The sequence below is a fragment of the Suricata suricatta genome, chromosome 8, assembly GCF_006229205.1.
Source record: "Suricata suricatta isolate VVHF042 chromosome 8, meerkat_22Aug2017_6uvM2_HiC, whole genome shotgun sequence".
Lineage (NCBI taxonomy): Eukaryota > Metazoa > Chordata > Mammalia > Carnivora > Herpestidae > Suricata > Suricata suricatta.
Window position 1 is genome coordinate 108,445,810 of NC_043707.1, and position 24,249 is coordinate 108,470,058.

A 24,249-nucleotide genomic window follows, 5' to 3' on the forward strand; every position below is an offset into this window, starting at 1 on the left:
AAGCTCTCTTTCTTTCTCTCTCTCTGCCTCACTGTCTCTCAAAAATAAATCAGTGTAAAAAAAATTTTTTAAAGAGTCACATGTTCTTTCAACTGAGTCAGCCAGGCGCCGCACAAAAATCTTCTTTAAAACTATACCAGCAATAACAGATGAGAAGATGTAAGAGGAAGAATTCCATTCATGATGGCATCAAAATCTATAATATATCTAAAAATAAACTTAGGAGGAAATGGGCAAGATTTTCACTGAAGGGCATCAAATATCTGAATAAATAGAGGCACCAGGCTCCTAAGTGAGAAGTTTCAATATTGGAAATATGTCAGTTCTCTATAAATGCAGTCTGACTCCAGCCAAAATCCATGCCTGTTTGGTTTTTTTTTTTTAACTTAAATCTAAAGTTAATCCAAAGACTTCATGCCCAAGAAGAGCCAAGAAATTTTTTTAATGAAAAATAATGAGATGAGGATTTGCCTTACCAGATATCAAAACAATTCAAAGCTGTAATTCTTAAGATAGATGAGGAATGGCACAGGAAAAGACAAAAAGATCGATAGAACAGAGTTTACAAATGAGCTTTCTTAGTAGAGACAGATAGAGATGCACATACATACACACGTGAATGAATTTACTTTATCTATATATAAACTTATTCTATGATAAGGATATAAATCTTATAAAGAAAAAGAAACCATGATAGGATATATCGCTAACTGTTGATGGGGTTACCTCCAGGAAACAGGATGCAATGATAGGAAGCACTTTATGCACGTATACCTCTAAGTTAAATTTATTTGTCGTAAGTCACAAGTATTACCTCTATAATTTTTTAATATTAAAAAAAAACACCAAACACCACACTGTAGCAATGTAAACTGGTAGACTCTTTCAGGAGCAATGGGGAAGTGGCTACTGAAATTCACAACATTCATGCACCTTGACCCAGCATTTCTATTTCTGTGACTTTTCCTAAAGGAACATTCCAACAAATACTTTACAAGATAGGTACGTGAATGTTTATTAGCAACACTCATTATAAGAACAAAATACTAGGGAAAAAAATTCAAATGTCCATCAGTAGGGAACCAAATAAATTATGGTGCATCTATACAGTGACATCTCTATCAGCGGGGATCTTGGCAGGAAACAGATGGCACATGCAAAGGAATGAACCGAAGGAAATTCATGACAGGATTTTTTATAGCTGTGTGAGTAGAGTGCAAGGAACCAACCAGGGGTGGTGAGGCAGCCAGGGGCTATCACCCTTCTGCCCTCAAGGTGAAAGAGCAGAAGACAGAAGGGTGTCACTGGAAAAGAGAGGCCAGCCATCAGGAACAGCGCTACCAAGGACACAGCTGCTCCTGGAGCCCCAGCAAGGGGCGGGAGGGGATAAGAAACGCTCTCACTTCTCCCACCACCACTCGCCCTCTGCTCCGTGTGCATGTGTTTTATCAGCTGATTCCAAGCCAGAGGGCAATGAAGCCCAGATGATGCTGTTCTTAGATGGCAGTCACCAGCACGGAGGCTACAAGGTGGATAATGGATCAATGGGGGCCAGAGAATGACGTGTATGGAATATGGTGTACCCATTGCACAGAATGAGGCAAAGCTGCAGGTCCTCGCATGGGCAAAACGTCTAGTATATACTGCTAAGTGAAAAAAAATCTAGCGGTAGAGTTGTAATATGTACATACGGCCACATGCTGGTGGTAAGAAACAAGGACGACAGTGATACTGACAATCAGGGTTACGTGTTAAGTATGTACTTAAAAGAAGAGGCACCAAACTGAAAAGTGGGTTTGGAGGGGGTGTTTTTCACAATATGTTTATCTGTATATTTATTTTTAATTTTTATATTTATGCAAATAACAAAGTTTTCCAATTAAAACAGGAATTAGAGACTTGCAATTCCAGCAACACAAAGGCCTGTATCTCATCTGGGGCTCCCATTAAGAACAACAACAAATTTAAGGGGTAAGCATCCTGCCTATAAAAGGCAGATGGCTGTTGGAAAGCCTTTCCTATCAGGGGCGCCTGGGCGGCTCAGTCGGTTAAGTGTCTGATTTCGGCTCAGGTCATGATCTCACGGTGGGTGAGTTGGAGCCCCTCACTGGGCTCTGTGCTGACAGCTCACAGCCTGGAGCCTGCCTCGGATGCTGTGTCTCCCTCTCTCTCTGCCCCTCCCCCACTAGCGCTCTGTCTCTCTTTCTCAAAAATAAACATTAAAATTTTTTTTAAATAAAGAAGGAAAGATAGAAAGCCTTTCCTTTCAGAAGGAGGCCACACCTTCCCCTGTTTTCTGTCCTGAATGCGGATGTGATGACTGAACGGCCACCGCCATTCAGGACAAACTTGAGGCTCTGGCAGACACACGACCATCAGTCAGTCAACAGATTTACCCGTCCATTCAGCAAATATGACAGCGAGAAGGCTGAACAAATCATCTATTTCACTTCTACCTCTTCCATTAAGGAAAAGGATCTTCAAATGAAGATGTATAACAAATACCCAAAGAGGAAACTGGTTTTCTGAAGTGGATGACATACAAAGAAACAAATTAAGTTTTTAAAATCGGCCAAACCCTCCAAGACAGGGAGAAGAACAGCACCTCAAGATTCTGAAAGAGATAAAATTTCTAACTCATAGCTAGGACAAAAACTTGAGGATGGCGGGGGGGGGGGGGGGGGGGGGGGGGGGGGGGGGGGGGGGGGGGGGGGGGGGGGGGGGGGGGGGAGCCGAGCCTCTCACACATTTCGGCTGGGTGGGCCGTGTCTAATAAAATTACATACGCTTTGCCCTTTACCCCAATAATCTCACATTGAAGAAACTATCCCAAGGACATACTGACAAACATTCACAATAACTCATGCGTATGGCTATTTACCGCAACACAATCTGTAATATCAGAGAGTACGTCCTTCAGTAGGAACTGAATAAACTATGGTGTATCCACAAAACAGAGGATTATGCAATCGTGAAAAGGAATGAGCTCTCTCCCTGCCCGCCTTTCTAAATAATTGAATCTAAAAGCCATTAAGCTTCGGGTGCCAATCAGGGTAGGTGAGAACGGACACCTGGAGTGAAGACAGGTATGCGGCATCCAGCCCTCGTGAGGGAGTCTCAGGGTGCGGCCACAGGCAATGCTGGGACTGGCCAAATAAGTAAGTATACCGACACTAGCTAACCGGAGCCGATTTCTCCATGGTGGGGAAGGGAGTTGCAAATAGGAAAGGGGAAAAACTAGAATAAGTTTTGGTGGTCGTACTGAAATTGAAAGGATCAGTATGAATGGATGGTTTTGGACATATAAAGACATAAATCTATAAAAATAAATATAGATGTGGACAGCATATGCACTTTTGTGTGATACCTGCATATATTCCCTACCTCTGGTCCCTGGAAAGGGCCTGGCAGCAGTCATGCCCCAAGTATAAGGAGCACATCTAGTAGCACCGAGATCTTGGTTTTTAAATACCATTCTTCCCTAACAGGAACCAGGGATCCTTGGAAGCATGGCTGACTGCAGGGCTGGGGCAAAGAAGGCACAAACAAGATAAGCCTGGATCCTCTGTGGTACCTCGAAGCAGCCAAAGGCTCAAGGAGTGAGGCTGTATCAAAAGGAAAAAGAAACCAGTTGTGGGGCTCCTAAGGGACAGTTCTGGAAGAGTTCAGACCAATAATAACAGATTATCACCCATTAAATCAGAACCTAATGAATGAGGAGAGAAGAAAGTGCTCCCTTAGATCAGAATACCAACTAATGAATGTAGAAGGAATAACATTGTCAGAAAGTCACCATTTGGTAACCATTTCAGCAATAATTCAGCTAAGAAACATCAAAGGATGCTAAAATTAACAGGTAGATTTGTGAGAAATGGGGTCTTCTATAGTCTTCCAAGTTTCTGCCCACAAGATACTTCTTAATCACAGAGGGCCAAAGAGTAACCTACAAGGGAGAAATCTGATAGACAACACCAGACACGAGCTGAAGGCTATATGGGAATTCTCGGCAATATTTTTGCAACTTTTTTGTAATTATTTCAAACTATTACAAAAGAAAAAAATTAAACCAAGTGCTCAAATAAATGTTCAAATACACATCCAAGTGAGAGACTTTGCAGCCACTTAAGATGTAATTTATGGGTGGGAAAGATATAATTTATGAAAAAAATTGTAGTGACATGGGTAGTGCATGATACAGTATTGAATGAAAAAAAGATACAGATACCATGTACCCAGCCATGAAAAAGACTAGAATGAAACATACACACAGCCACACTCGATGAATGGTGAGGACTGTTCGCGCTGCCGGAGCTCACCTGGCCTCCCCGTGCATCCGTAAAAAAGCACACAGGTAAAGCGCTCCTATAGCCTGCTTCGGCACATAGAGGGGATGCAGCAGCCAGACGGTCCTCTCCCTGTGTATTCATCTTGGAGAAGGAGGGGTCTCTCCTGTCCAAAGCTAGCACAACAAGCACTAAGTGCTAGGAATTATGCAAAGCACAGGGGACACTAAGACAATCAAATTCATACCCTGCTCTAGAGGGTCACTAAGTTTGCCATTGACCTCTTAACTGTCAAACCCAATGGACATTACTGTCCTCTTGTGCCTTGACCTTCCTGCAGCATCTGAAACTGGGAGAGGCAGTACGGCATGGTGGTAGGGTCCTTTCTCTGCCTTCTTTGCCTACCAATGCCAGCTCACCTTTAAAGTCTCTATGTCAGAGCAGACTTGAGCCTTACCTCTCTTAGGGAGCTTTCCTTAATGCCCTATGCTATGGCTGTGTCTGCTCCCATAACATCTAATGCTTACGTGTATCATAGCATTTATAAAAACATCTTGTCTATTTTTCTGTCTCTGCAAAGAATCAGCATATAATCTGAAAGCAGAATCTATAGCTTAGGTCTGTGAATCACCTGCATTAAACAGCATGGCACCCAGTACACAGCAACACTCAAGAAGTGTTGGTTAGGGGCCCCTGGCGGGCTCAGCTGGCTGAGTGTCTGACTCTTGTTGATTTCAGCTCAGGTCATGATCCCAGAGTCGTGAGATCAAGCCACACTGAGCACGGAGCCTGCTTAAGATTCTGAATCTCTCTCCCTTTGCCCCTCTTCTCTCTGGTTCACGGTGTTCTAACATAAAAAAATTTTTTGAAGTGTTTGTTTAAAGAATAAATGAATATCTTTCTAATTATATGCCCCAACTCCAGACACGATATAAGCTGTACACATTCCAAAACATAATATATCCTGAAGGTATGATTTGTGTGCAAATCATATATATGCATAGCAATTTTGAATGAGGAGGGGAGCGGTCTGAGGCTGTCTTAACATTTTCATTCCGCAGGCAAGGCAATTTTGTTCCCCATCTATGATTTAATTTGCCATCATTATGCTGACCATCCCAAATTTTATGTTCTAGGTAATTGCTTCTGAGTTCCATGTCCACGTAAAACCCTGCTCAAAGCATCTAGATGTTTCACAGATGCCCCACACTTCCTCCTTCTCCTCTGTTCACTATCTCACGTAAACGGCAACACCTTCACAGGTGCTTCTATCAGAAACCTGAAAATCATCCTTGACATTACCCTCCTTCCCACTCCCACCTCTACATATAATCACTCACCAAGTCCTATGAATGTCACCTGTGAAATCCTTGTTGAATCCGTCCATCCCTCCACCTTCTCTACCACCGTTCTATTTCAAGTCGCTATAATCTTTGGCTTGGACTCCTACTACAGCCCCCTGGTAAGCCTCCATTACCCATTCTTGGTCCTTGCCGACTCATTCCCTACAGAGCAGCCAATGTGAATTTATCTCCCTCCCAAGCTTAGAGTTTGCAAACGTCCCATCGTCCTTAGGGTAAAGTCCCAGATTCCTTCACAAGCCACGTAAAGCTCTGCATGATCTGGCCCCTGCCCACTGCTTCCCACGTCTCCTGCCATCCCTGCACCTCACCTCAATGAGTCTGCAACACTGACCATTTTCCAGTGTTTTCCATTCCTTATGCCCTCTCCCAAGGTCAGGCTGACGCTGTCCTGACCCTCCTGCTTCATCTCACCAACTCCCATTGAGCCTTAAAGGTTCATTCCGCAGAGAAAGCCTTACCCATCTCCACACTTTAGGTTAGGTCTCCCTGTTCTAAATTCCTGCAGCAGCTGCCTATCCTCATCCCACTACACAGGGCCCTTCTGAGCATTTACAGTAATAATTTAACATTCATATTCTGGCTAATTCAGGCAGGGAATGTGTCTGTTTGGTTCACCACTGTAACCCTGGTAGGGACTCAAAAATCTCTTCTCACTGACTGAATATTCAGTCAGTTAGGGTGTGCTCAAAAAAAAGGTACAGTGGTGCCTGGATGGTTCAGCGTCCAACTTCAGCTCAGGTCATGATCTTATGTCTCATGAGTTCAAGCCCCGCATCGGGCTCTGTGCTGACAGCTCAGAGACTGGGGCCTGCTTTAGATTCTGTCTCCCTCTCTCTGCCCCTCCCCTGCTCATGCTCTCTCTCTCTCTCTCTCTCTCAAAAATAAATTTAAAAAAAATTTTTAAAGGCACAAAAGGCACATAATACTGTTATTTTAATTTAGCCATAAAAATAAAATTATATTAAAAATATGAACTCATTGAAACTGTGTCAAACTATCATTTCTAAAACATCCTACAATATGGTTATTTTCTGAGCGATACCTGGCAAGAATTTTTCGTCTAAAATGTCAGAATTTTGCTGACCTTCAAATATCAACCCCTACTGGATATAAACTCAAGTATGACAAAAGTATGCAGAGCAAAAACCACAAAATATTTCCTGAGCATGTCTCCTATGAATATTTTCAAGGCAGGCTAATTAGAAGTTATTATACACTGTACTATTTATTATCCAGCTTCCCAAAAAAGTTACTGAAAAGCTCATCAATTTTTTGAAAACATTTTGCTGAATGTGCACCTCCTATTCAGACGTTATGCATGACTAGGCAGATTTAAGTAGTTACTATGCAATATGTTAAATCCTTCTTTGCAGAAAAGCTGTGCATTTTCTAAGTGTAAGTAAGTGTGTAGGGTAGGTTAATATTGTTAATATTCATACAGTGCGCACTGTGGACTAGCCACAGTTCTAAGAGTTTTGAACAATTTAACTCACTGAATCTTCTCACCAATCCTGTGAGGTTATTGTTCCCATTGTATTGAGGAAAAACTGAGACACAGAGAAGTTAAATTATCTTAAGATCACAGAGCCAGTCAGTGACAAAGCCAGAATTCAAATCCTTACCTGGCTTCAGTCACATAACATTTTTCATTTGAAGAGGCATTAGAATATACTAAAACAATAATAAAGGGGCACCTGGGCAGCTCAGTTGGCTAAGCATCTGATTTCAGCTTAGGTCATGATCTCACAGTTTGTGAGTTCGAGCCCCACATCTGGCTCTCTGCTGTAGCATGGAACCGGCCTAGGATTCTCTGTCCCCTCTTCTCTCTGCCCCTCCCCCGCTTGCTTTCTATTTCTCTCTCAAAATAAATAAATAAACCTAAAAAAAAAAAGAGGAACTAGATATAACCTCTTAAAAGAAAATAAAAATAATAAAAAGAAATCAGCATAGGATCTAAACAAAAATGCTGCAATGACAATGGAAGAAAGGAACTGGGCAGGGCGGGGGCGGGGGTAGCATGGTGGATGAAGACCACAGGACAGGAAAAATGTCACTGAACAGATGAAAATTGTTAACAAAGATTACCCTAGCCCTACCCACTCCCAAATGGCACTATAAAACAAGAGTTAACTAAGAGCAGAGACTAAAGGGAAAGCTCAAGGGGAAAAAAACTGTTAAGATATTTTTTTTAAATAATTAGCATTCAGGAAGAGTGAACAAAGAAAAATAACACTATCATGAAGATTAAAACCTCAGTGGAAGAGAACAAAGTGGTCACCGCTGAAAAGACAGTAAGAGTCATGAAAGCAACAGTGGGGTGCCTGGCTGGCTCGGTCCGTAGAGTGTGCAGCTCTTGAACTTGGGGTTGTGAGTTGGAGCCCCATGTCGGATGTAGAGTTTACTTAAAAAAAATATGAAGGAAGGAAGGAAGGAAGGAAGGAAGGAAGGAAGGAAGGAAGGAAGGAAGGAAAAAGCAAGCAAGCAAGCAATGGTGAATAAAAAAAATGAGCACGATAAAATGGGAAAAAAAAGTGTAAAAGGATTACTAAAACAAACCCAAACAACAAAACAAAAACATGCAGCAGTAGTAGTCACAAGAGATCCAGCATAAGTATAACTGGTATCTGAAAAAAGAACTGGGCAAACAGAAGAGAAAATAAGCTGTAAAACTGGATTAGAGAGAGCTGGGCTAAGGGCAAGTTGGCCTAAAGACGGAGAATCTTTGGCTCCTCCAAACCACAGCAGCCTAAGGGCAAGGATTACCTCTGGACCTCCAAAGGGAATTAAAAAGCTAGGCCTATGCTGAGGTCCCAGGGACTTCTGCGTGGGTTACAGATGTATCGCCTCTCCGCTCCACATTCACCCTTTTTGCTTGCTCTGTGAAAATGGGCCCGGGCCCTTTAAATGGGCCTTTCCTTTGCCAGATGGCATGAGGTGGAACTTTGTTAGTAGAAGGCACTGAAGAGCCACTGCCGGAGGAGAGCTGTGTTTCTGGGTTCGGTGTGTTCCTCTGGGGAGGCTCCTATGGCACACCTGGCTTTTCCAGGGCCCAGCCGGTAGCAAGGAGCAGCAGCAGTCAACAGCTGTCCTCAGCACCCTCCTGGGCAGTTCTGCAGAGTGCCTCTCGTGAGACCCCACTCTTCCCCCAGCACCCCAGAAGGCTGGTTTCCTGCTAAGTCCACCATGTGGCATCGCAGTAACTCATCTGCAACCCAGTGAGCCATGGTCATGTCCACCAAGTCTGTAACTCAACCTGCAGCAGGTGTGGGGTAGACTGGGGGGCTCTTCATGGAGCACGCTCTCTCAGCCCTCGAGTGGGGGCTGCTCCTTGTATCTGCTACATATATATTATTTAGACTCCTCTTTACTTCTCTTGAAAAGCTTTACTGAGGGGCACCTGAGTGGCTCAGTTGTTAAGAGTCTGACTTTGGCTCGGGTCATGACCTCAAGATTCATGAGCTCGAGCCCCACATTGAGCTCTGTGCTGACAGCTCAGAGCCTGGAGCCTGCTTCTTTGGATTCTGTGTCTCCCTCTCTCTCTGTCCCTTCCTCGCTTGCACTCTCTTTCTTTCTCAAAAATTAAAATTAAAAAATCTTTTGAAAAGAAAAGAAAAACGAAAGGTTTTATTGAGATATCATTCACATACCATACCCAAAGTATACATTTCAATGGCATTTAGTATTTTTACATGGTTGTGCAAACATTACCACAATTTTAGAACACTTCCATTACCCCAAAATGATACCGTGCACCCCTTAGCTGTCACTCTCCTGCCCAACCTCCTGTTCTCTGAGTCCTAATCTACCTTCTGTTCCACAGAACAGGCAACTGTGTATAGACATTTCACATACAGTAAAACCTTGGATTGCAAGTAACTTGTTCTGTGAGTGTTCTGCAAGACGAGCAAACATTTCCAATGAATTTTAACTTGATAAATGAGCGATGTCTTGCAATATGAGTAGTACGTGATGCAAACATCACATGATCACAAGTGAGTCCATGGCTCTTCTCTCTTGTGCGCGCTGTGGGATTGTGGGTGATTGCCTCTCGTGCCAATTGCTCCGTCTCAGGCTGCAGTGTTTGGCAGAAATCAGTGATTTTGCAGAACACAGGAAGGTGTCCACAACTAGCACTAGTGTAATTTTTGTCACTTCAAAGCACCTACGGACAGTCCTTTGCTTTTCCACACAAGAGTAAGCTTAGGATTGCTTTGCTTCATTCTAGGTCAGGCTGCCTGCAGACACAGACCCTTGCCTCTGCTGCCTTCTTGTCAGTTACATTAACTATAGTATATGACATTAAATACCATACTGTCGTCAACATCCCTGTGAGTGTATACAATGGTCCCCATGCAGAAAGAAAGAAAAGAAAGGCTCAAAGAAAGTGATGATTACAGTGGAAGTTAAGGAGATCATCAAGAAGTACGAACAAGGTATGTGAGTGGCCAAAACTGCACGATTTTATAAGAAATCTATGTCTGCAGGGGCGCCTGGGTGGCTCAGTCAGTTGAATGTCTGACTTCAGCTCAGGTCACAATCTCACGGTCCATAGGTTTGAGCCCCGCGTCAGGCTCTGTGCTGACAGCTCGGAGCCTGGAGCCTGCTTTGGATTCTGTGTCTCCCTCTCTTTCTGCCCCTCCGCTGCTCACTCTCTGTCTCTGTCTCTCAAAATAAAGACATAAAAAATAAAATAAAATAAAATAAAAGGAATTACAATTTTTAAAAAAAGACGTCTATGTCTACACCTCATCTACAAAGGAGGAGGAGTAAAAGGCAGAGGAATCCCTCACTTTAAATGAGGTTAGGGAGATGTGCAAATTGTGGGAAACAGTGCAAAACAGAATTTTGCAGAAAAGCACTACCCAAATAAGGCCGTAGCAGGGCGAGTGACGAATCTGTTTAATGACAATGCAAGGTCACATTTCTGCAAAATCCTCAGATGGAGGCAAAAGCAAGTGTCATTGGATAGGCTCCTTGTTAAAGTTGCATAAAAAGAGTCCAAGAGACAGCAGTGATTCCATTAGTGGTAGTGAAAGTCCCCAACACAGTAACCCTGCTCTCTCTTGTCTCCCTGACACCAGCCACAAAGGTTTTCAATGGAAAGTTCAGGTTAATTTATTTTTCTCTACATTTTGTAGCATATTTATTACTTTGTATTATATTAAGCGTTGTAATCGTTTTTATATGAGTATTTTTGGGTTGTGGAACAAATCATCTGAGTTTTTTTTTTTTTTAATGTTTATTTACTTTTGACAGGGGGAGGAGCAGAGAGAGGGAGACACAGAATTGGAAGGAGGCTCCAGGCTCTGAGCAGCCAGCACAGAGCCTGATGCAGGGTTCAAACCCACAACCCGTAAGATCATGACCTGAGCTGAAGTTGGACATTTAACCAACTGAGCCACCCAGGCGCCTCTCCATTATTTCTTACGGCAAAATTTGCTTTGATATACAAACGCTTTGGATTACAAGCATGTTTCTGGAACAGATTATGATCACAAACCAAGGTTTTACGGTATATGGAATAATATGTGGTCTTTTCACGTAGCATGACATTTCCAGGGTTCATGTATACTGTAGCATGTATCAGTATTTCATTTCTTTTTATTGCCAAATAACATTCCATCATATGAACACATCACATTTTATTCATCTGTTTATCAGTTGACAGACATTTGGGTTGTTTCCACTTTTTGGCTGACTGATGCTGCTAGGAACACTGATGTACAAGTTTTTATATGGACGTAAGTTTTCATTTCTCTTGGGTACATACTTAGGGATGCACCTAGGAGTGAAATATACCTGGTACATGCGGTGACTCCATGTTTAAGTGTTTGAGGAAATGCCACCATACCATTTTATGTCCCCACCAGCAGGGTACGGGAGTTCTGATTCCTCCACACCTGTGGCAGCACTAGTTCTTATCTTTTTGATTATAGCCATCCTAATGGGTGTGACCAAGCAAATGGAACAACAACAACAACAACAACAACAACAAAATATATATATACAAAAATGGATAATTAGAGCTGGGGTGAGGGCAGTGTCTCATTCTGCTTTTGCTTTGCATTCCTGTTAGTTAATGATGTTCAGCAGGGGCACCTGGATGGCTCAGTCAGTTAAGCATCCAACTTTAGCTCAGGTCATGATTTTGCAGTCTCTTAGTTCAAGCCCCGCATTGGGCTCTGTGCTGACAGCTCAGAGCCTAGAGCCTGCTTTGGATTCTGTGTCTCCCTCTCTTTCTACTCCTTGCCCAACTCATCCTCTCTCTCTCAAAAAGTAAATAAACATTTTTAAAAATTTGTTTTAATAATGAAAAAAATTTTTAAAATGAGGTGAGCTTCCTTCCATTTTTTTACTTCTTAATAGCTGTTCTCATGTTACTCCAAATCCCTGTTATAGTTGACAGTTCTTAAAGTCTGGGGCACCTGGGTGGCTCAGTTGGTTAAGCATCTGACTTTGGCTCAGGTCATGATCTCATAGTTCATGAATTTGAGCCCCACATCGGGCTCTATGCTGACAGCTCAGAGCCTGGAGCCTGCTTCTGCTTCTGTGTCTCCCTCTCTCTCCCTCTTCAGATTCTGTGTCGCCCTCACACTCTGTATGAACAAAAATAAATAAACATATAAAATAATAATAACAGTAATAATAATAATTCTTAAAGCTTGACTGCTCAAAGTCAAGTGATTTCTCTCTCCTGATTAGACCCAGGCTCCTATAACACAGGTGGCCAGTGACTCTCTGAGTAAAAATTAGATATGTACCAAGATTATAAAAATAGAAGACAGAAAATGTTTTGTCCCTGGTCAGATACTCCCTTCAGAAGTGGCTGAGGAAGGGCAGAGGGGAGGGTATCCAAGAAAACAAAACTTTGAGTTCTTTGTTTTTACCCCAAACCAAACAAACAAAAGAAAAAAACCCTTTCTGAATAGGAGCTGTTGAGGTTTGGTTTAAGGGAGTTTTGCTTGACAGTGTTTTAATGGTGTTCCGAGGACAAGGTTGTAGACATGCTGTTTAATTTGGAAAAGGCAAAGTCCATGTGGAAGCTTAAAAATGCTGAACGCAATCAGTCTTGAGAAAATTCAACTGGGATGTTTGAGATGACCCTCCTTTGCCTGAGCCAACTGAGATCTACAGGTGGGGGCTGAAGGGGGCCGGGAGATGACACTGTGTCCACAAAACTGCAGCAGAAAACTGCAGCCTGAGAGCAGTCAATAACAATACTTAGACAGGGCATGGCAGTGTTCCAACAAACCTGCAAGTTCATCTGCCAACCCCTGCTGTGCACTGTGCGTGGGAGATAACAAGTAGCAAAAGCACAAAAACTCGTATGGGAATTTAAAAACTTTAAATTCAAGATAGTTTCCTCTGATGAACAAGGAAAGAGACTGGGGAAAAATATTTATGAGGCATTTATTGTAATGTAATGTTCTATTTCTTGAAGCAAAACAAAACTCCGAGACAAGATGGCATATTAAGACTTACTGAGGGGCACCAGGGTGCCTCAGGCAGTTGACAGTCCAGCTTCGGCCCAGGTCATGATCTCACAATTCATGAGTTCAAGCCCATGTCGGGCTGGCTGCTGTCAGCGCAGAGCTCGCTTCTGATCCTCTGTCCCCTGCCCCCATCTTAAAAATAAATATAAAAAGAGCCACACAAACAATCCTAAAATCTGTATAGGACCAGAAAAGACCCCAAATAGCCAACGCAATCTTGAAAAATAAAACCAAAGCAGGAGGCATCACAATCCCAAACTTCAAGCAGTATTACAAAGCTGTCATCATCAAGACAGCATGGTACTGGCACAAAAGCAAACACATGGACCAATGGAACAGAACAGAGAACCCAGAAATAGACTCACAAACGTATGGCCAACTCATCTTTGACAAAGCAGGAAAGAATAATCAATGGAATAAAGACAGTCTCTTCAGCAAGTGGTGCTGGGAAAACTGGACAGTAACATGCAGGAAAACTTGGACCACTTTCTTACACCATGCACAAAAATAAACTCAAAATGGATGAAAAACTTAATGTTTTTTTTAAATTTATTTTTGATACAGAGAGAGACAGAGCATGAGAGGGGGAGGGGCAGAGAGAGAAGGAGACACAGAACCGGCTCCAGGCTCTGAGCTAGCTGTCAGCACAGAGCCTGACACGGGGCTCGAACCCACCAACATGAGATCTGACCTGAGCTGAAGTTGGAGGCCTAGCCGACTGAGCCACCCAGGCGCCCCGGATGAAAAACTTAAATGTAAGACGGGAAGCCATCAAAATCCCAGAGGAGAAAACAGGCAATAACCTATCTGACCTTGGCTACAGCAACTTACTCAACATGTCTCCAGAGGCAAGGGAAACAAAAGCAAAAATGAACTATTGAGACCACATCAAAATAAAAAGCTTTTGCACGGCAAAGGAAACAATCAGCAAAACTAAAAGGCAACCGATGGAATGGGAGAAGGTATTTGCAAATGATATATCAGATAAAGGGTTGGCATCCAAAATCTATAAAGAACTTATCAAACTCAACACCCAAAAAACAAATAATTCAGTGAAAAAATGGGCTAAAGACATGAACAGACACTTCTCCAAAGAAGACATTCAGGTAGCCAACAGACAGATGAGACAATGCCCAGTGTCACTCATCATCAGGGAAATACAAATTAAAAACCACAATGAGATACCACCTCACACCCGTCAGAATGGCTAACATTAACAACTCAGGCAACAACAGATGTCGGCGAGGATGCGGAGAAAGAGGAGACCTTTTGCACTGCTGGTGGGGATGCAAACTGGTGCAGCCACTCTGGAAAACAGTATGGAGGTTCCTCAAAAAATTAAAAATAGGACTACCCTACAACCCAGCAATTGCACTACTAGGTATTTATCTGAGGGATACAGGTGTGCTGTTTCGAAGGGACGCATGCTCCCCAATGTTTATAGCAGCACTATCAACAATAGCTAAACTATGGAAAGAGCCCAAATGTCTATCGATGGATAAATGGATAAAGAAGATGTGGTGTATACACACACACACACACACACACACACACACACACACACACACACACACACAATGGAATATTACTCGGCAATCAAAAAGAATGAAATCTTGCCCTTTGCAGCTACATGGATAGAACTAGAGGGTATCACGCTAAGCGAAATTAGAGGAAGACAAATATCATATGACTTCACTCATATGAAAACTTTAAGATAAAAAAACAGATGAACATAAGGGAAGGGAAGCAAAAATAATATAAAAACAGGGAGGGGGACCAAAACATAAGAGACTCTTAAATGTGGAGAACAAATAGAGGGTTACTGGAGGAGTTGTGGGAGGGGGAATGGGCTAAATGGGTAAGGGGCATTAAGGAATCTACTCTTGAAATCACTGTCACACTATATGCTAACTTGGATATAAATTTTTTTAATTAATAAAAAATAATAAACATAAAAAAGACTTAGTGATAGGTATCATTATATTGTTCTGTTGTAAGTATAAAATACAACATTAGAAAATATGGGGGCACCTGGCTGGCTCAGAGGGTAGAGCATGTGACTCTTGATCTCAGGGTTGTGAGCCTGAGCCCCAAGATGGGTAAAGAAATTAATCTTGGGGCAAAGAAATTACTAAAAATAAACAAATAAACTGTACAAAAAAAAATATTTAAGGGCATCTGGCTGGCTCAGCCAGTAGAACATCCAACTCTTGATCTCAGAGTCATGAGTTCAAGCTCCACACTGGGCAGGGAGACACATAAATGATCTTAAAAAAAAAAAAGAAGAAAATGCAAGTTAAATGTTCTTTTCCACTGCTGTTATTTGAGATGTTAAATGTCTTAGGCCTATATAGTAGTTCCATATTGTTTATCTGTCATGCCTTTAATATATATATAATCGTATATATGTCATATATAACACACAACATATTGTTATTAGCCTTATGTATAGAACACATACTATAACATATGTCCAGGCAGAAACCATTATTAGGTATCTGAGTGCCTAATAAACACGATGCGATGCCTGCCCTCGAGAGAGAGCAGTATGGTCCATGCAGTTGGAGTATAAATAACGTTATGAGATGATGGAAATTAATGACATTTAGGAAAATCTGCAGCAAAGAAGGTGAGGCAGTAAAAGGGTAGGAGAGCCTTAGATGCCATGCTAAAGAGTCTGAAATTTATCCCATTGGCAATGGAGAACCACTTTGGGGACTGAGCAGAGAAATGTTACAGTCAGACCTGTATTTTAGGAAGATTACTGGGACAGGGCCACGGAGGACAGCCTGGAAAAGGCAAAGCCAAGAGCAAGAAGAGGCTACTACTCAACACCTCAGGCCCGTTGCCTTCAGAGAGGATGTGCATCTATCTCAAAGGGTACTCAAAATGATTCGCCAAACTATGGAAAGAAAACAAAACTCTTATTTATAAGCGTTTCTTACATTTAACTTCAACCAGCACTTGCACAATCCCCATGTCAAATGTCTTGTGCTAGCTACATGGGATTCAGGAAAATTCCCCAAGGAGTATGCACGTCCCACGGCATGGAGGAGACTGGACCACCACCTGCTCACCTGCTTTGTGACGCAGTGCAGTTTATTAACTACAGAATGACATTAATGTCGCTAATCTCGTAAGAATTGAATCTCTGAAACAGGATCATAACCAAATTTGATAATGAGATGGTTAGTAACCGCAAAACTTATATCTCAAAGAAATTCTTTAAATATTGTCTGAAAGAGTGCATATTAAGATTTCTAGAATTAAAAGATCAGTTGTGTATTTTTCTTTCATAAAAATACTCATGTTCCAAGATTGCTGACCATGACTGGCATGACAGATGTCTGTTAGCAGGATGGGACTTTGCAGATATTCCAAAAATACACATAGTTGTCCTTTCAAGGTAAAGGATATGTCTTAACCAAAGCTAGAAACTAGTGACTTAAAAAAAAAAATACTGTGTTGAATGCATTTTGAAAACCAATGTTTGGTAATGTATCCACCTTAATGTTATTTTGTTGCCAAAAAGATATAAAAGTGTTACTTATAAAAATGCTTACATCTATTTGTCAGTAGTTCTCAAAATGGTCCCTGGACCCATGGTGGTCCCCAAGGCCCTTTCAGCAGATCCATGAGTTTAAAACCACGTTCATAATAATTCTCAGACACCATGTGCCTTATTTACTCTCATTTTCTCACATGGGTCTAGCAGATTATCCACAGGCTACCTAACGATGATAGGGGACAATGGCATTGTCCTCAGAGCCAGTGGAATATATTCTTGTGACTTAAAATTTTCTCAGTAATTTTTAATACATTAAATACCAATAGACAAAGTCCACAAAAGTGGAAGTTCTTTGGGGTTTCAATAATTTTTAAACTTATAAAGGGGTCCTGAGACCAAAAGCTCTAAGAATCATTGCTGTATAATTTGTTTTTTTATTTTTTAATGTTTATTTGTTTTTGAGAGACAGAGAACGAGCAGGGAAGGGGCACAGAGAGAGACACAGAATCCGAAGCAGGCTCCAGGCTCTGAGCTGACAGCACAGAGCCTGAAGCAGGGCTCAGACTCACCAACCATGATATCAAGACCTGATCCAAAGTCAGATGCTGAACCGACTGAGCTATCTAGGTGCCCCAAATTTATCTTTAGATGTTTTAAAGACTTAATAATAAAGTGTTAACTACACTTCAATTCAAAAAAAACAGTGGGGTACCTGGCTGGCTCAGTCAGAAGAGCATACAACTCGATCTCAGGGTCATGAGTTTGAGCCCTACACTGGGTACAGAGATTACATTAATCAATTAATCAAGAAAAAAACTTGGAGCACCTGGGTTGCTCAGCTGGTGAAGCATCTGACTCTAGACTTCGGCCCAGGTCATGATCTCATGGTGCATGAGATTGAGCCCAGCATCAGGCTCTGCACTGACAGCAAGGAGCCTGCTTGGGATTCTCTCTCTTCCGGTCTCTCCACCCGTCTTCCTCATACACACATGTGTACTCTCTCTCTCTCAAATTAATATTATAACATTTTTTAAAAACCTAGCAACAGAATTTTCTCTTTTTTAAACATTTTACTTTTAAGTAATCTCTACACCCAATGTGGGGCTCCAACTCACAACCCCAAGATCAAGAGTTACATGCTCCACTGACTGAGTCAGCCAGGCACCCCAGTCTTACAATTTTCTAACCTGTTCAACATATTTCAAACAAAAGGTTTCAGTGGGTTTTTAAGTCATGTTAAAAATACATAAGTATGCCATCTTTCTATTACTTTGTAAGAAAAACTGACATCAAAGAAAGACAAATAATGATAAGACAAGACAGTAGATGACATTCAATCAGAATAACATAAATTAAGTGGTACAGGAGCCCAGAGGGAAGGAACTCCTGTCAGCCAGGATGACCGGGGGGAACCCAACGGAGAACAAACCCGATTAGAGTTCCATTATCATCTTTAAAGACACATTCAGAGAGTGCCTGGGTGGCCCAGTTGGTTGAGCACCCGACTTCCGCTCAGGTCATGATCTCATGGTTTGTGGGTTCAAGTCCCACACTGGGCTCCGTGCTGACAGCTCAAAGCTTAGAACCTGCTTCGGATCCTGTGTCTCCCTCTCTCTCTCTGCCCTTCCCCTGCTTGTGCTCTCTCTCTCCGTCTCTCAAACATAAATAAATATTTTTTTAAATTTTAATAAAAGAAAACCACGCTCAGAAGAAGACGGAGGAGGAGCAAAGTTTCAGGGGAAAGCCGTTGATAATGATAGGCTGAAGAAGTACACACCTTTTAGCTGTGCATGCAGTGAGCACATTATAGTAATACCAGTAGCAAGAGCGTGTGCATGTGTGCATGTGTGGCTTCTGGGTGAGGGCTGAGAACAGCTGAAGAGCCACATATAATTTGCTGGCCTTTAAAGAATGTTTAAGGGGCGCCTGGGTGGTTCAGGCGGTTAAGCGTCCGGCTTCCGACTTTGGCTCAGGTCAGATCTCACAGCATCGGGCTCTGTGCTGACAGCTAGCTCAGAGCCTGGAGCCTGCTTCCAATTCTGTGTCTCCCTCTCTCTTCGACCCTCCCCTGCTCATGCTTTCTCTCTCTGTCTCTCAAAAATAAATAAAAAACATAAAATATTTTTTAAAAAACTATTATGTTTTAACATTTATTTATTTTTGAGAGAGAGAGAGAGCGTGAAAGAGACAGAGTGTGAGTGGGGGAGGAGCAGAGAGAGAGAGTGAGAGACACAGAATCTGAAACAGGCTCTAGGCTCTGAGCTGTCAGCCCAGAGCCCAACGTAGGGCTCGAACTCAGGAAAGGCACGATCATGACTTGGCTGACGTCAGACAGTTACCCAACTGAGCCACCCAGGTACCCCTTAAAATTATTATTTTTATTAGAAGAGGTTCCTTATGTTATCTAATAGTACCAGGCTTTTAGCATCTTTTTGCTCAAATCCCCAGGGCAGCAAGCATGCAAGGCAGGTGTTTTTCTTCCCCCATTTTACAACTTTGGAAACTAAGACAATGCAAGGGGTTCTGAAAGTGGCCCAGGGTACCAGTGCAAAAACTGCGGAAGCCGTGACTGAAACCCTAGTCTGCTGGCCCCTGTCCAGGGCACTCTCCCCACCCAGGAAGGGCTCAGACACAGCCCTTGCATCACAGCAGAAGTCTAACTGGTCCCCTCCCCCAACTCGCCTTCTTCTCCTCTCTCCCCACACATAAATAATTTACGACCCTCGTGTAGCAGGCACAGTACCATAGCTGCACACAGAACTACCCACGTCAGGGAAACAAGGTAATCACTCCTCTGCGCCCTCCACACGCAGTGACCTTCCTAAAAGACAGAGCTGATTTCCTACCTTGGAATCCCTCAGTGGCTCCTAATCATGTGCCGCATAAAAGCTTTGACTTCTGAACTCACACAGCCTTCACAAGCTGCCTTCTGCAGCCTCCACACACTCCCCAAACATACCCTTCCCTCCTGCCACTCAAGTATCCCCAGGATGTAGCCACACTCTCTCGTGTTTCTAGGGCATTACACACATTTCCTGCCTGAAAGCCTTTCAAACCCACATCCACCCCACTTAAAACAAGTGATTCTTCAAGACTTCAGGCCAGGGACATGCCTTCCTTCCTCACAATGCCCTGACCCAGCACAGAGCCTTGCACACAGCACATGTTCAATAAATACTTTGGTGACAAGTAGGGTGTCAAGTGGGATGGGGGACACACACAGCTTAGTCAAATAAAATACGACACAGGTGAAAATAAGAAAGGTGTGGCAAGAATGCTATCCAAGGAATGGGAAGAGGGAGGAAAATCTGGGGGAACACCTCTACTTGCATTCCTGGGTCTTAAAGATTTTTCAAATCCTGCTACGGCTGGGGGTGATGTCCGTGAACGGGAGGGCTCCCTCCGAACCAGGTGTTGCGCAAAGTGCTGGACACAAACAGACTCTTTGTATTCCCCCTGTGCACTGAGAACACCCTGCGCATTTTACTGATGAGGAATCTCCGACTCAAGAATAAGACACCTGCTCAATGTCACACAATTAGTGGCAGAGACAAGATTTCAACCCAGATCCTGTCTCCGGAACCACAGCTCCAACCACTCTCTGTGCTTCTCTTCTTTATCAAAAGTGAAGTCTCCTCGCCAAATACCGAAGTTTGATGACCTCAAGTAAACCCAATTAAACCAATGGTAACTGTAACTAAGATTCCTTCTTAGTTTAGCAAGTAATAATGTACCTCGAGTTATCTCACTCTTCCTGGCTAAATAACGTGGATATAATTTAACTAGTTTTGGGCCGTTCCTGTGTTCATTACTGAGGGCACTGTAGAACTGTGATGCCCTGAGGCATGACTGCACTGTGGTTAGGGGCTACCAGACTGTCCTTGTACCAGCAGCCCTGGCCCGTGGGCAGGTACAGTGCCTGTTTGGAGTTCCAACTTTCCAACCTTCATCTCATGCCTAGTTAGAGCGACCATTTCTTGCTACTGTCAATGTGCTCGTCTCTACCAGGCCAGCTGATTTTGCCACCTCCGATCTTCTATGGTCTGTGATACTCAAAACTGATAGAGCAGTCCTCTGTGCCGTTTGCCAGTTACATCCAGCTCATTGCTTTCCAGCCACAAGCTAACTGCAATTCCCTCCCAGCTTTCCTTTAAAGTTAGGCGTGGCCATGGGACTTGCCTTAGCCCATGAAATGTGAATGAAAGTGACACATGCCATGTTGGGACCAAGATTTCAAAAATCAGTGCCCCTTGGGGAGCCTGAGTGGTTCAGTCAGCTAAGCATCTGACTCTTGGTTTTGGCTCAGGTCGTGATCTCACAGTTCGTGAGATCGAGCCCCATTTCAGTCTCTGTGTTGACATCATGGAACCTGCTTGAGATTCTCTCTCTCCCCCTCTCTCTGCCCCTCCCCTGACTGCTTGCTCTCTCTCTCAAAATAAATAAATAAACTTAAAAACAAAAATCAGTGCCCCTTGACCACCATCTTTCACTCAATCAAAATGATCATGGAAACACTATGTTAAGATGGAGTTGCCATCAGCCTGGGTCCCTGAGTAACTGGGAGGAGCAGAGTTCCCTGTGTGCTCATGCTGGACACAAAGCACGAATGAAAAATCAACTTCTGTTCTGTTAAGCCATTTAAATCTGAATGGGTTTTTGTTAAACAGTCTAAGCCAAGCTATCCAGATCAAGACATCAGATCATCGGGTCTCTGAGTAAGGAATTCTCTCACATAAAAAAATTTCTTGTCAACCATCTCGGTTTAAGGCTGTGTGCAATATAAAATATACCTCTGGGGGAACCTGGGTGGCTCAGTCAGTTAAGCAGCTGACTTTGGCTCAGGTTATGATCTCGTGGTCCTGGGTTCGAGCCCCACATCAGGCTCTGTGCTGACAGCTCAGAGCCTGGAGCCTGCTTCAGATTCTGTGTCTCCCCCTCTCTCTGCCCCTCCCCTGCTCACTCTCTGTCTCTCTCTCTCAAAATAAAAAAAAGACATAAAAAAAATTTTAAATACGCCTGTCAAGTACCTACTATGTACAAAACACTGTGCTAGATGAAGATAGTCTATGTATTCAAAAAGCTCCAGTCTTATATTGACGATTGTGCCAAAAAGGCAGATGCCAGTGTTACAATGGTTTAAAGGAGAGACAAGTCCCATGTAGATGGGAAAAGTACAGAGAAGTTTCACAAAGGAAGTTCCATATCACATGGCCGTGAAACACGGGTAAGAACCAACAATTAGAGATTCAAGGGGGTCATTTAAGATAGAAAAAGCAACACAAGCAGAGATGTGGAGCACAAACAGCGAAGCATAAAGAGCAAACACTTCTACTGACCTGGAAAACATCAGACAATCTAAGGGAATGGCAAGAAATTAGTTTACCCCTGGTGTCTCCGCCAACCTGGTCCGCGCCTAGTTCAACAGACAGGAGGGATCCATTCAAAGTCTTGACTGGGGAAGGGAGATATGTGGAGGTGATGGCAGTACACAGCATAGATAGGAGGAAAGAAACAAAAATGTTGGGAGGTTTGTGCAGTAACTCAAGAGAACGGTTATCACTGACCCCAGGTAAGTGTGGTGACAGCAGAAATGGAAAGAAGCAGATGTCAAAAACAGCGTGGCGGTATAGCAGCAAGACCTGGCAAACAGTGAGCACAAGGGGAGAAAGGAAGAAAGGCAAGACGGAATCTCAAGGTGCAGATCCTGGTGGCTGTCCATCCACACCGCTGAGATTAATCAGAAAAGTGACAAGAACAAATAAAGTGCTACCATGTATTTTTCGAAATGCTAGCTCCAGCTTCACCCAAAGTAAATGCTACTACTAGTTTAATCCTTTGTTCTCCTGGGAAAAAGTTACTTTTCAATCCGGCACTAACCACCTACCTCTTTTGTACAAACTTATCTCCTACTTTTCCCAGTAAGAACCCCCTGGAATCACCCCTGAGCACTTTAGGTTCTCCCTGCCCTCCTGACCATCCTCACTTTCTCCTTTCCTCACTTCTTCCTCTTCATCCCGCCCCCCCCTTCCCCCAAGGCTTACCCATTCATGGCTCAAGTCAAGCCTCACCTTCCCTGTAAAACCTTCCTCAAACACACGGGTTTCTCCTTTTCCCGGTTTCCCATACCTACTGTCTAGGAATTCTAGAGGCAATATCATTAGTTATCATTTTCTCACGTGCCCTTTATTTCCACAACTATCTCACGGGCCTAGTCAGAACAAGTCTCTTCCATTACAGGTCTTGAGTTCCCCACAGCCCTATGACCTTGCACACAATATGTATTCATTTGACACTCTACTGATAACCCAAACCCAATTACTCTAAGAATATGCACATCTTATTTCCTCTTTAATAACTTTTATTAAACCATGATTAGATATTTAGGCAGGCAAAATAGGCAGCTTCAGCACCTAATACTTCAAAATGTCCTTGAGTTAAAAATCCTTAATCTTAAGGACCTGCTATTGCCTAAAGAGATGATCTGAAAACATCGTTTTGTCATGCACTTTTCTGCCGGCTTCCTTTTAATCCTTTTGACTTGAAGGCATACCAAACGGTTCGATGATCACTCCAAGGTGATTCTGACTTCGAAATAACCTAATTTCCCATGCGGACTAATTTCATTTTGGGGAACCTAATAAATGTTTCCGTTGTACCTTCACATTCAATTAGCTATAGTATAGACAACGCAAACTATAGCCACAAAAAAATAAGTTCCTAGATTTTACAAGCTAACAGCTGCCTTCCTTGGTCGGTCGGTCTCTCTCTCTCTCTCTCAATTAACGACTATGCTTTATAGTTCAACATGTTTCACTCCTCCCTGGCACGTGAGGGAAACACAAACAGAAATCAAGTTTACTGAGGAAATCTTAAAAACGAGCAGTCGTATAAAGGAATCCAAAATATTCGCAGATCACCGTCCTAACCAAACCTGCTGTCATCACGAAGAGATTTCCTCTTGCAAGCAAGACCAGCGAGTTAACAATGGGGAAAAGAAAAGTTCGAGAGGGAAAGGAAGCAGGAGAGGCGTACTCTACCGATCAAAGTGACCGGGTCTCCAGGACGTCTGGCTGCCAGGAGAGCAGTCAGCAATGACAGCCGCTACCAGGACGCCGCAGATTCCCGCTCAAGCTGTCCCAGCACTTTTCTTTCCCCTTCCCACAGCTGAGGCCCGCCTGCCCATCCTTCCTCTGCACCAAGGTGCGCGGCGCTGAGGGTCCCGACGCAGGTGATCTCACACCGCTCGGCCCGGGTCCAGCCGTCCTCCCCCCGAGGCCTGGCAGCCCCTTCCCGGCCGAGGTCGCCCAGGGGCCGGGCTCCGGGCCGGAGTCCCCAGTCCGAGCCAGTCTTCGGTACGCAGGACAGCTAGGCCGTGTGTCCCGACCATCCCTTCTTCCCCGGCGCGAGCGGGCGGGCGGGCTCCGCGCGCCCCGCCGGGACCCAGGGCGGCGGGGGAGGGGAGGGGAGGGGAGGGGAGGGGAGGGGAGGGGTGGCGCGGACACCGTTAGCCGCGGTGGCTGCCGCGAAGCGACGCGAGCACGATGGGCTCTTACCGCAGCGGAGAGGGAGGCAGGGGGGAGGCGGCGCCCGGCCCGACGCGG

The 24,249-nt window shown here is 43.6% G+C and overlaps 1 protein-coding gene across 8 annotated transcripts in view; it reads right to left on the reverse strand.

The window, feature by feature from the left end:
- ST3GAL3 (ST3 beta-galactoside alpha-2,3-sialyltransferase 3) overlaps window positions 1-24,249 on the reverse strand; it is a 204,264-nt gene extending 180,015 nt beyond the window's left edge. For 7 of the 8 annotated variants that reach the window (XM_029948432.1, XM_029948429.1, XM_029948431.1 and 4 more), the window contains exon 1: window positions 24,202-24,249. The gene's annotated coding sequence lies outside the window, so the exon portion shown is untranslated. Of the gene's footprint in view, window positions 1-23,685; window positions 24,054-24,201 lie in introns of those variants that run through there. The other variant, XM_029948426.1, reaches the window with a different exon arrangement.